The sequence below is a fragment of the Triticum dicoccoides genome, chromosome 1B, assembly GCF_002162155.2.
Source record: "Triticum dicoccoides isolate Atlit2015 ecotype Zavitan chromosome 1B, WEW_v2.0, whole genome shotgun sequence".
NCBI lineage: Eukaryota > Viridiplantae > Streptophyta > Magnoliopsida > Poales > Poaceae > Triticum > Triticum dicoccoides.
In genome coordinates this window covers 556,909,148-556,923,548 of record NC_041381.1, presented here as the reverse complement: position 1 = coordinate 556,923,548, position 14,401 = coordinate 556,909,148, and positions in this window count along the sequence as shown.

The following is a 14,401-nucleotide window of genomic DNA, read 5'->3' as shown; positions in this document are numbered from 1 at the left end:
TTGTTGGATCCCGGTCATAGTGATACACATATTCATAATATTGATGCCAAAAGATGAAAAGTTAATAATGATAGTGCAACTTATTTGTGGCACTGCAGTTTAGGTCATATTGGTGTAAAGCACATGAAGAAACTCCATGCTGATGGGATTTTGGAATCACTTGATTATGAATCACTTGATGCTTGCGAACCATGCCTTATGGGCAAGATGACTAAAGACTCCGTTCTCCGGAACAATAGAGCGAGCAATTGACTTATTGGAAATAATACATACTGATGTATGCGATCCGATGAGTGTTGATGCTCGCGGAAAGTATCATTATTTTCTGACCTTTACAGATGATTTGAGCAGATATGGGTATATCTACTTAATGAAACATAAGTCTGAAACGTTTGAAAAGTTAAAAGAATTTCAGAGTGAAGTTGAAAATCATCGTAACAAGAAAATAAAATTTCTACGATCTGATCGTGGAGGAGAATATTTGAGTTACGAGTATGGTCTACATTTCAAACAATGCGGAATAGTTTCGCAACTCACGCCACCCGGAACACCACAGTGTAATGGTGTGTCCGAATGTCATAACCGTACTTTATTAGATATTGTACAATCTATGATGTTTCTTACCGATTTACCACTATCGTTTTGGGGTCATGCATTAAAGACAGCTGCATTCACGTTAAAAAGGGGCACCACCTAAGTCCGTTGAGACGACACAATATGAACTGTGGTTTGGCAAGAAACCAAAGTTGTCATTTCTTAAAGTTTGGGGTTGCGATGCTTATGTGAAAAAGTTTCATCCTGATAAGCTCAAACCCAAATCGGAGAAATGTGTCTTCATAGGATACCCAAAGGAGAAAGTTGGGTACACCTTCTATCACAGATCCGAAGGCAAGACATTCGTTGCTAAGAATGGATCCTTTCTAGAGAAGGAGTTTCAAGCCATGCAAGAAGAACTTCAACAGTTCAAGTTGAATAATGTTTGGAAACTTGTCAAGCGACCTGACCCTCGCAAGCATAACATTATAGGAACAAAATGGATATATCGAAACAAGCAAGATGAGCATGGTCAAGTCGTCAGAAACAAAGCACGTCTTGTGGCTCAAGGATATACTCAAGTTGAAGGAATTGACTTCGATGAAACATTTGCTCCTGTTGCTAGGCTTGAAGCCATTCGCATACTGCTAGCCTATGCAAATCATCACAACATCTTGCTACATCAAATGGATGTAAAGAGTGCATTTCTCAATGGCAAGATTGAAGAAGAAGTATATGTTGCACAACCACCTGGCTTTGAAGATCCAAAACATCCTGATATGGTGTACAAACTCAACAAAGCATTGTATGGCCTCAAACAAGCTCCTCGCGCTTGGTATGATACAATCAAAGACTTCCTGAAAAGTAAAGGCTTCAAACCGGGATCCCTCAATCCCACTCTCTTCACGAAGACATATGATGGTGAACTGTTTGTGTGCCAAATATATGTTGATGACATAATCTTCGGCTGCACCAACCAGAAGTACAGTGATGAGTTTGGGTACATGATGCAAGAGCAATATCAAATGTCCATGATGGGAGAGCTGAAGTTCTTCCTTGGTCTTCAAATCCGTCAACAAAGAAATGGCATCTTCATATCTCAACAAAAATATCTCAAAGATTGCCTGAAGAAGTTCGGCATGCAAGATTGCAAAGGTTACACGACGCCAATGCCAGCCAAACATCATCTTGGTCCCGACAACAATGGTAAAGAGTTCGATCAAAAGGTATACCGCTCCATGATTGGTTCTTTGCTTTATTTATGTGCATCTAGGCCAGATATTATGCTTAGTGTTTGCATGTGTGCTCGATTCCAAGCGGCACCAAAGGAATCGCATCACTTAGTTGTGAAGCGAATTCTTCGATATTTGGCTTACACCCCAACACTCGGATTATGGTATCCAAAGGGCTCAAGGTTTGATCTGTTGGATTCTCGAATGCTGATTATGCTGGTGACAAGGTGGATCGCAAGTCAACATCAGGCACATGTCATTTTCTTGGTCAATCACTTGTCTGTTGGTCTTCAAAGAAGCAGAACTGTGTATCACTCTCAACTGCTGAATCTGAATACATTGCTGTTGGATCCTGTTGTGCTCAGCTTCTATGGATGAAGCAAACTCTCAAGGACTATGGCATCGATCTGAAGCAAGTCCCTCTCTTCTGTGATAATGAAAGTGCCATCAAGATTGCCAACAATCCAGTCCAGCACTCGAAGACAAAGCACATTGAAATACGTCATCACTTTCTCAGAGATCATGTTATGAAGAAAGATATAGATATCATGCACGTCAACACTGAAGAGCAACTGGCAGATATCTTCACAAAGCCCTTGGATGAGAAAAGGTTTTGCAAGTTACGGTGTGAGCTAAATATCTTGGAATCCTCGAATGTCCTGTGATCAGGCACACATCCTAACGCTTATGCATGTTGATAACTTAGATGTGCAACACACAAAGTAATGTATATCTTCAATCAATGAAGATTTACATTCTGAGTGTGAATACATTAACATGGAATTTGACTTCGGAGCGCCACGATAATTGTGCACCGTGTCTGGGTCTAATACTTCCTATACGGTGGGTAACGCCACCACCAAATTTCTCTGTTTGAAGTGTTTCACTCATGGCGTTATTTTGCAAAGACTTCACATTTGGTTTGTCGTCAGTTTCTATTTATCTTCATGATTTTCTGCACTATGATGAGTTGATTGCATATATCTATATATACTAGCGTTCTGTCCTCTACAACATTCACTTATAGCTATGTCTTCAAGTTGAATCTTTTGAACTAAGTGAATGTGATCGGACCCTAATCTCCCTATGCTTACTATCTCAAACTCTATCTGTCCAAATCATATGCATTCTATTGAAACTGTCGAATGTCTTCTTTGCATCCTTGTCAGCAGAAGACACAGAGACAAAACATCAAGTCCTATTTAAATGAATCATCTTAATTGTCGATATCCGGAGAAGCCGGAACGAACATCCGACATACTTGGCGGGCGTGGGAACGTGGGACAATTCTAAGTATGTTGCATGCTTGCCACGTACCCCTCAGATGTGAACCACCAGGGGCACCAGCGTAATTGCGCTGTGTCTCTCACCTACTTATAAATACTTGTCCCCTGCGGTAAAGAAATCCTTCTTCCACCTCTCCACCTCCGTCAAAACCCTAGCGCCACCGCTAGCTCGCGACGACACCGGCGACAAAGCGCTTAGGTGCCGCGACTTCTTCGACGCCGTCCTCACGCCGGCCGCGGACATCGTCCTCTCCGCCGTCGCCGTAGGTGTCCTCCGTCGCCAAGTTAGGGCACGGTGGACTGAACTGCTCGGTCTCTCATTCTTCCCGTCTAGCAGTTCGTCGTGCGGTAATTATAACTCTATTTTTACCACCTTTTTGATCTTCATAGATTCATCCTACTTACCGAAAGTGGTTTCTGCCTACTCAATGTTAGATCTATTCTATCTGCATCTCATAATGCCTAGTCTATTCACTTAGATTTCCTATCTAGTTTGATTCCTCACTTGTACTTATTCATGGATTGGTACAAATCTGGAACCAACTCACATCATATAAGTGAATGCCTTCGCATCATGAGGTCAATGTCTTCAAACTGATTTATCTTCAAAATCTTCTGAGAATGCATATGACCTCTTCCCCTTCCCTCGCATCTCTAATGCTGTCACAGGTACATGTCCGTGGGAGAATCCCTTGGTTCTCATAGTCTGCATTCGTTTGCAGAATGCTTACAGCATCATATAAATTCTCCTGAAGCCAGTTCCTGCTTGACCAGCAAGCGCAAATCTCTGAAGCCTCTGAACGTATTGAAGCCATTCAGCTTGAAGTTCATGGCTGCAAAAAAATCAGTAAGGAAGGGTGGCAGACAGCGTCGTGGGGGAACTTCGAAGGACCTGCCTGAGGATCTAGCAGAAATGTATAAAACAGATCCTGAAAAAGATTACAATCAACACAAGACTCGAATCCAATGGATTCGACGCTATTGGGCTGAACAGTGGTACAAGTACAAGTTCGTCACCCAGGAGTACACAGAGAAATATGCTATCAAGAGCCCTTGGGGTTATATTCTCTATCGAGGCCTTCCCCCCAAGAACAGAGCTGAAGCCATTGCGCAAGAATTGTATCCTTGCATGGTCCGTGGGCCACAGCCTGAAGAAGTCGACCCATCATCATTGCTCTGGTGTCGCGACGACAATCTCTTCAAGTGCAACTTCCAGTTTGCTATGTCTTCAGCAAAGGAAAACAAGAAGTCATGGGGATTAGACTTCAATCCTGGTCCCTCTGCTCCTCGTGAGGATGGGACACGTGAAGCTGAAGAGAATAGAATTGGCCCCTTTGCCAACCTTGATGGTCTCATCTCCTACGTCTTGGTTCATGGTGCCAGAGTGGATCATCCCAACAATGATGTTGATTCTGATGAAGCCCCTGCTCCTACTCCAAGGCCGAAGAAGCCAAAGAAGGCTAAGGTTACCTCATCAGCCGCACCTCCAAAAGCTTCTCGTGTGAAGCCATTGGCCACTGCACCTCCTGAAGCCAGTGTGCAGTCTGAAGATCAATCTCATATCTCCAAGAAGACGGAGAAGAAAAGATAACTTGTCAGGCATACTACTCAAGCTCTGACTCCTAATGCTATTTTGCGTGAAGAACCCATTGATCTATCAAGTGATGAAGATCTTGCGGATGATGCTCTTGAGCAGCTGATAAAGAGCAAGGAAGAAGCAGAAATCTTCAACAACCTGCCTCTCTTTGATGTGGCCATCATCCACAATTTCATTGATGAGTGGTTCGACACCCCAAACGTCAGCTTTGAAGATTTACAGCTTCCAATTGGCCTTAGCGTCTCTTTCAATGGCGCCATTGCTTCTGAGCTGGCTCTCGCTCAGCGAATCGTTGAGCTCAAGAACAAGATTGATTATGAGAAGGTTCAATTCAAGAAGCATGTGGCCAAGCTAAGTGTTCAAGACGTCCGAAACTTCAAAGTCATGATGCATGAGCTTAAAGAAGCTTTTCAGAAGAAACGTCAAGAAGCTCAAGGTTCTCGTGAGTGCATGAAGAGTTTGGCAGATCAGTGTGTGCTCGCCTACAATGAGGCTGAGAAGCGCAAGTCACTTGGCCGTCCTGGCATTGACCCCAGGATGGCAGCAAAGAAAAAGAAGAAGCTTCCTGCTGCTCAGCCTGCGCCTTCAAGCCAAGAAGCTCCACGCATTATCTTACCAAGTAGCATGACTGGCTCGAAGCCAAAGGTCACCACAACCGCTTCAGAACAGAAGAAAACGAGGGCTGCCGAGGCAGAGGCCAGAAAGAGGAAGAATACCAAAGCCTCTGATGCTGCTCCCTCCAAGAAGAAGCGCAAGACCAAGAAGAATCGGGCTACTCCCACAGAGCCCCTTTTTGTTGAACCCATCTCAGTGATTCATCCTGCATCTGCATCCCAAGAACTTCACATGACTGTTCATGAGCCTGCTTCCACAGAGGCTCCTGAAGCTGAAGATATTCCAGCAGCTGAACCCACCGTTGCTGAAGACATTGGTCATCATGACAATGTTGGAGATGATGAAGTTCTTCCTCAGATCGAATACAATGTGGTATCATCGCCTGTTCATACGAACAGCGAACTCATCAGCATTGGTCGTCCTTTGACGCCAATTGCACAGGATGATTTATGGGCTGATCGCCCGCAAGAACAGGACTCCCCCAACACTCCCCAACAACAAGTCACAACATCCGTACAAGCTGAAGAGGATGAGGGCCTGCCCACTCCATCTCCAAAAGTGTCACCGGTACTTCAAAGGCTTTGCAAAGGACCAAGGCCTCAAGCTCCTCTTCCGAGCGTTCCAGACGGAGAAGTGCATCATCAACCTGTCGCACGTCAAGTGTTTTCAGAAGCCACTCCTGCTGTGAATGTCTCTGTGTCTGAAGCACCTGCTGCTGAAGACAATCCGGCTGCATCAGCCGATGAAGAACGTCAAGAAGAACGTGTCTCTACTCCCCCCATTCCTGAAGAAATAGTTCATGAAGTGAACGTGTCAATGCCTGACCCTCCAGCACCTCAAGTGGAGGTTGAAAATTCTGAAGCTGCCACAACCAATGCAAGTGAAGCCGATGACATTGTCATGACTAAAGCTAATGTGGAGCTTGCAACAACCAGTGTGCCTGACGCTAATGCAGCCACTGCACCTGAAGCTAGTGAGGCTACTGCTTCTGAAGCACCTATTGTGCAGCCTGAAGCCTCAGTTGCTGCCACTGCTCCTGTTTCGCCACCAAGGCCCTATACAATTGAGCAGGCATATAACCACAGAGAGCTAACAACAGTCAGATGGCCCGTTCTGGTCCCTCCGCCTAATGTCTCTGGTCCTCAATTTGACTATCATGTTGAGCATAGGCCTCAAGTCCAGAAGCCCAAGACAAGACTGCCAAGGTTTCCTGGTACTGCCACCGCTGTCGGGTCCTTCAATGTAAATGGCTTCAAGAGCCACAACACATTCTTTGACAGCTCAAAGAACTCCTACACGAAGCCAAGAATTGCATCAGATCGGTTCTGGAGTCATCAGCAGCGAAGCTATTACTCATGTGTTCTGTATGATCAAGGGCGCATCTTCCCTCATATGCGCCTCGACACTGAAGCCATTACTGGACTCCCCTGCTTAGAAGAAGCACTCGACTGCTTTCGTGATGCTGGGCTGCTTAGTTTTGTCACAGATAAAGAACACTGGAATGAAGAACTATTGCTTCAATTCTATGCCACACTGCACATTCGCGGCTACAACAGAGATACGAAGACTTGGGTTCTCGAGTGGATGACCGGAAACGTTCATCATGAAGCCAAAGCTATGGATATCATCGAGCTTACAGGCCTGTCCACTCTCGGAGAACTCTATGAACCTGGCTGTCAACATCATCGCAATGCCCTGGAAAGCATCTTTCATAGGCCTGAACCCAATATGAGTCAGATGCTGAGCATGATGAAGCCTTTGCCCCGTGACGCTGAATATCCAACTGAGTTCTTTGTTGAAGACCTTGAGTATCTGCCACGCACCATATATCACATCATCAGGCGGACTCTATGGCCTATCAAAGGACATTCATCAGCGGCAAAGCTTGAAGGAGCTATGAAGACTTTGGTCTTCTACATTTTCAATGGCATCAGCTTCAATGCACAAGATTTCTTCATCAGACAACTTGCTGCCTCCGGCTCTGATCTCTTTGGTCTGAAGTTTTATGCTCCATGGGTCATGCGCCTCATAAAGCGACACTCTACTGTCAACTATCAACCTTCTGCTCGCAATCATGTGATTTTTCTACCTGAGGTTGATATGTCAGTTGAAGCCATATATCCTGACCCAGCCAAGAAGCCTCTTTGTCTTCAGAATGCCTAGCACCAAAGCTTCACTCAACCCATTGAAGGTGTTCAAGCAGCTACACGAATCTATCCATTGGCTGGAAATACTCGTCTGCCTCATCGAGCACCTACTGAAGCCACTGAAAGCACCATTGCCCAAAGGCCTCGGAAGCGTTCTCGCGTTCTCAATGATCGAGAACTTCTTGTGGCCCTTCATCAGAAATAGGATAAACATCACTTTTGGCTCAAGAGACAGATGCAAAGTCTCTTGGTGGATGTCAATCGCATTTGCAACCTTGCCACCAAGAATGCCTTTGTTGCTCACGAAACTTGCCGGCGATCATGGAAGAGTTTGACCCTGCTTAGTGCTAAAGCAGATCTTCAAGACGATGGCTTCAATGAAAGATTTCAGTTTGACTCCACTCCTCCACAGAATGCTGTCTTACGAAGAACTCCATCTCTTGAAGACTCTGAATATTCTTCCTCCGCGGCAACGGTAAATGCCAGAGTGATCAATGATGAAGATGATGCTACTTCACCACATCCAACTACTACTCCGAGCATCGACACTGCACCAAGTTCATCTGCACCGCCACCCAACAACGACAATCCTGCTGCTTCACCTACTCATCAAGAAGACGAGTAGATGCTCTATGTCTTCAAACCTTTTTGGTCATTACTGACAAAAGCGGGAGAAGCGTATGAGTTGATAGTCTTCAAGCGGGTTCATATGGGCGGTTGCGTTATATTTTGCCTCGTGCTTACAACTCTTGCGTTATTGAAACATTTGGTTCTCTGAGTTGTAACACTTAAACTTGATGGTCGTCTGCTACTTATTTGCATTTCCATGTGCGATGATAACTTCCGCACTTAGATCATCCTGCAGACGTCCATTTTTCATTATGCATGTCATCCTATATGCTATATCATTTCATGCATGATGAATTATCTTCATAAGTTGAAGTGGGTCTCCACAAGTACAACCTGCCATGTGCATTTGCATTCCAAAAGCAAAATTATTTATATGCACATCTTCAGGGGGAGCCCTTGCTACTTATGAAGACAAATTCCTATCCTTTACAATTTCGCATACTTTATCCCCGTTGAAAACTTCAACCAGTTTGTCATCAATCACCAAAAGGGGGGAGATTGTAAGTGCATCTAGTGCCACCCCTAGTTGGTTTTGGAGTATTGACGACAAAGTTGGTTGAGGGACTAATGCGTTTGTGAGAATTGCAGGATAACGCAGGTAGTGTCCCTCATTGATTCGATTTACCTACCGGAGATGACCCCTAAAAATGTATGAAGACAGTGACGATAATGGTGGTATGAGAAGATATTCATATTGAAGACTATGACATGAGAAGACATTGCGTGAAGACTATGGAGCATGAAGACTGTGTGGTTTCGTTGTTTCCTTTTCTTCTTTGTTGAGTCATAGGAACCACCGTACTGTTAAGTGGGGTCCAAGTGAACTAAGTCAGAGTAACTGAAGTGATGCTCAACCCAAATCCTGTGTCTTCGAGCGAAGACAATGAGAGCAAATCTTATCCAGAGTTGGATGAGTCAGCTTTGCTTGTAGCCCAAGTAAAGTTGCCGTGTGTGTTTGAAATCTGACCGTTGGAACATGTATCAGTTCCTTAGTGACCCAGGGTCATTTTGGACAAATCAGGTCGGGTTGCCTAGTGGCTATAAATAGCCCACCCCCTACGCCATAAATTGGTGGCTGCTCAGAGTTAGTATATGGCTTTTGTCGTTTGAGAGCAACCCACCTCGAAGCATTTGAGATAGAGAAATCCTTGCGAGGACAAAGCCCAAACACCCAGAGCCAAAGAGTGTTAGGCATCACTGAAGTCTTTCTGTCTATGTGACCTGAAGACTTATTACACTTGAGGACTGTGTATCCTCCAGCCGGTTAGGCGTCGCGTTCTAAGCATCCAAGAGTCGTTGTGGATTGCCGGCTGAATGAAGTCTGTGAAGGTTTGGAAGTCTACCTTGAAGACTTACCAGAGTGATTGGGCGAGGACTAAGTGACCTTAGCTCAAGGGGAATAAGGTGAAGACACGGTCTTCTGAGTTGAATCTCAGCCTCCCTAACCAGACGTACAGTTGTCACAGCAACTGGAACTGGTCCAACAAATCCTGTGTCTTCAATAAGCAATTGGTTCTATCTCTTCCCTCCTTTACTTGAGTTTGTCTTCGTGAAGTCATTGCTTATCGTCTTATCTGATTGACTTCATTGCTTGACTACTATTGTTGATTGGCTTCATACTATCTTCCATCCTGATCCTACTACCTAGCTGCTATTAATCTTCGAACGTTAATGCTATTGCATATTTGATTATGGCTTGCTTGTTGTAGTTTATCTTCCGCTGCATATCAATTAGGTTGTTTCCATTGTTTGTCTTTGAAACTTCCATGTTTTGAAGACTTTCATAAAAATCGCCTATTCACCTCCCCCCCCTAGTCGATAACTAGCACTTTCATCATACCATCTGAGAATCAGATTGAAGAAGAACTGATCGTTTCTGCATCTACTCAACCTAAAGACAATGCTCAGCCTGAAGATAATCCCCCAAATGATGACATTGATCAGAATGAGCAAAATCTTTGTCATGTTCATCCTCGTGTTGCAAATGATGTACAGATTGAGAAGATAATCGACAGCCTCAATGCACCTGGTCCACTCACTCGTTCAAGAGCTACACAAAGAGCAACACAACTAACCAATTTCTGTGGGCATTTTGCATTCGTTTCAATCTCAGAACCCAAGAAAGTCGCTGAAGCCTTCATGGAACCTGAATGGATTCAAGCTATGCAAGAAGAGCTTCAACACTTCGAGCTGAACAATGTGTGGGAACTGGTCAAGCGTCCTGATCCCCGGAAGCACAATATCATTGGCACCAAATGGGTATATCGCAACAAGCAAGATGAGCATGGTCAAGTAGTCAGAAACAAAGCTCGTCTCGTTGCACAAGGTTACACTCAAGTGGAAGGAATTGACTTCGATGAAACATTTGCTCCAGTGGCAAGGCTTGAAGCCATTCGCATACTGCTTGCCTATGCAAATCATCACAACATCCTTCTATATCAAATGGATGTGAAGAGTGCTTTTCTCAATGGAAAGATAGAAGAAGAAGTATATGTTGCACAACCTCCTGGCTTTGAAGATCCAAAACATCCTGATATGGTATACAAGCTCAACAAGGCAATGTATGGCCTCAAACAAGCCCCTCGTGCTTGGTATGACACACTCAAAGACTTCCTGAAGAGCAAAGACTTCAAACCTGGTTCACTAGATCCTACTCTCTTCACGAAGACATATGATGGTGAACTGTTTGTGTGCCAAATCTATGTGGATGACATTATCTTCGGCTGCACCAACAAGAAATACAGTGATGAGTTTGGTCACATGATGCAAGAGCAATATCATATGTCCATGATGGGTGAACTGAAGTTCTTTCTGGGTCTCCAAATCCGTCAGCAACGCAACGGCATCTTCATCTCTCAAGAAAAATATCTCAAAGATTGCCTGAAGAAGTTTGGAATGCAAGACTGCAAGGGTTACATGACGCCAATGCCAACCAAAACTCATCTTGGTCCCGACGCCAATGGTAAAGAGTTCGATCAAAAGGTATACCACTCCATGATTGGTTCTTTGATTTATTTATGTGCATCTAGGCCAGATATAATGCTTAGTGTTTGCATGTGTGCCCGATTCCAAGCGGCACCAAAGGAATCGCATCACTTAGCTGTGAAGCGAATTCTTCGATATTTGGCTTACACCCCAACACTAGGATTATGGTATGCAAAGGGCTCAGAGTTTGATCTAGTTGGATTCTCAGATGCTGATTATGCTGGTGACAAGGTTGATCACAAGTCCACTTCAGGCACATGTCACTTTCTGGGACGATCACTTGTCTGTTGGTCTTCAAAGAAGCAGAACTGTGTATCTCTCTCCACTGCTGAATCCGAATACATTGCTGTTGGATCTTGCTGTGCTCAGCTTCTTTGGATGAAGCAAACTCTCAAGGACTATGGTATTCACCTGAAGAATGTGCCACTCTACTGCGACAATGAGAGTGCCATCAAGATTGCCAATAACCCAGTTCAGCACTCGAAGACAAAGCACATTGAGATTCGTCATCACTTTCTCAAAGATCATGTCATGAAGGAAGATATTGATATCATTCACGTCAACATTGAAGAGCAATTGGCTGATCTTCACAAAGCCCTTGGATGAGAAAAGGTTTTGCAAGTTGCGGTGTGAGCTAAATATCTTGGAATCCTCAAATGTCCTGTGAATTAGACACACATCCTAACACTTATGCATTTTGATGACTTAGATGTGCAACACACGAAGTAACATATATCTTCAATCAATGAAGCCATACACTCTAAGTGTGAATACATTAATGTGGAATTTGACTTCGGAGCGCCATGATAATTGTGCGCCGTGTCTGGGTCTAATACTTCCTATACGGTGGGTAACGCCACCACCATACTTTTGTTTGAAGTGTTTCCCTTGGCATTATGCTTGCAAAGTCTTCGTCTTTGATTTATCTTCATCTTGTTGATTTGGTCTTATACTAGTAATATACATATTTGTGTTCTGTCCTCTACAGCATTCACTTATAGCTATGATTTCGTGTTGAATCTTTTGATCTAAGTGAATGTGATCGGACCCTAACCCATCTATGCTTCTACCTCAACTCTATCTGTCCAAATCATATGCATTCTATTGAAAACTGTCGATTGTCTTCACTGGGACCTTGCCAGCTGAAGTCAATCTGACAAACATTTATCTCTGTTTTTAATGCTATATCTTTATTGCCTGAAATCCAAAGAATTCGGAACGACCACCCCGACAATCCAGGCGTGCATGGGAACATGGAACAACTCCCAAGGTGTTGCATGCTTGCCATGTGTCCTTTAGATGTGAACCGCCAGGGGCACCTGCGTAATTGCATTGTGTTGTCCCTTTCCTTATAAATACCCATCCCATCACGGTTATAAATCCTTCTTCCACCTCGCCACCTCTTGCAAACCCTAGCGCCACCGCTAGCTCTCGACGACGTCGTCGACGAAGTGCTTAGCTGCTGCGACCTCACCGACGCCGTCCTCACGCCGGTCGCGGACCTCGTCTTCTCCGCCGCTACCGTAGGTGTCCTCCGTCGCCAAGTTAGGGCATGGAAGATCGAACTGCTCGGCCTCCAACTTCGCTCCGTCTAGTAGTTCTTCTTGTGGTAATTAAAACTCACTTTCTACCATATTTTCAATCTGCTAGATTCATCCTTCTTTTACCAAAAGCAGTTTCTAGATCTCCAAAGTTGAATCTATCTCTTTATACATCTCATACTATGCCTAGTCTGTTCACTTATGCTACTCTACAAGTTAGATTCCTCACTTGTACCTATTCTTGGATTTGTACAAATCTGGAACCGACTCACAACAAATAAGTGAATGTCTTCGCGTTATGAGGTCAATGTATTCAAACTGATTTATCTTCAAAATCTTCTGAGAATGCATATGACCTCTTCCCCTTCCCTCGCACCTCTAATGCTGTCACAGGTACATGTCCGTGGGAGAATCCCTTGGTTCTCATAGTCTGCATTCATTTGCAGAGTTCTTACAGAGTCACATAAATTCTCCTGAAGCCAGTTCTTGTATGACCAGCCGTAGGAAGCCTTTGCAAGTTCTAAAGCCTTTCAGGTTAATCTTCATGGCTACTGAAAAATCAGCTAGAAAGGGAGGCAGACAGCATTGTGGGAATACCTCCAAGGATTTGCCACCAGATCTGCATGAGTTGTACAAGACTGACCCTGAAGAAACCTATGGTGAACGCAAAAATCGAATCCAATGGATTCGAAGATATTGGGCTGAAGAATGGTTCAAATACAGATTTGTCACGGCTGAGTATGCCGAGAAGAATGCTATCAAACAGCCCTGGGGAGATATAGTGTACAAAAATCTTCAACCCCAGTCCCGTTTAGAAGCCATTCAACGAGAATTCTATCCTTGTATGGTACGCGGCCCAGAACCAGAGAATGTTGATCCCTATTCTCTGTTGTGGTGTCATGATGACAGTCTGTTCAAACGCAACTTCCAGTTTGCCAAAGATTCTGCTGTGAAGAACAAGAAGGCATTTGGACTTGACTTCAACCCTGGTCCTTCTTCACCTCGGGAAGATGGCACCCATGAAGCCAATGAAAACAGAATCAACCCCTTCTACAACCTCGACGGCCTCATCACTCATATTGTAGTCCAAGGTGCAAATGTGGATCACTCTACCGATGATGCAGATTCTGATGAAGCTCCAGCTCCTCCTAAGCCGCAGAAGCAAAAGAAATCTAAGGCTTCAAAACCTACTGCTGCACCAAAGGCTTCACGAGTGAAGCCACAAGCAACTGCTCCTCCCACACCAAGTTACTCTGAAGATCAATCTCGGGTCTCCAAACGGAAAGAGAAGCCTTAGAAGAAAACTGTTCAGAGGTCCAGTCAAGCACTGACACCAGCTGCCATTCTAAGGAACGAATCTGAAGCCATTGATCTGTCTTCAGATGATGAGTTTGGTTACGATGCTCTGGAGCAGCTGATAAAGAGCAAGCAAGAGGCGGAGATCTTCAATGATCTGCCCCTCTTTAACGTCAACATTCTGAATACTTTCATCGATGAATGGTTTGACAATCAAGATCTTAGTTTTAATGATCTTCAGCTTCCAATTAGCGTCAGTGTCGCCTCTCAAGGTGCCATTGCTCTTGAGCTGGCTCTGGCACAGAAGATTATTTAACTGAAAAACAAGATTGACTATGAGAAGGAACAGTTCAAGAAGCACATGGCCAAGCTTAGTGTGGCTGATGTTCAGAAATTCAAACTGATGTTGAATGACCTCAAGGAGGCATTTCGCAAGAAATGTGAAGAAGCCAAAGGCTCTCGAGAACGGATGAAGAACCTCGCTGCCAAGTGTGTTCAAGCTTACAATGAAGCTGAAAAGCGCAAGGCACTTGGGCGT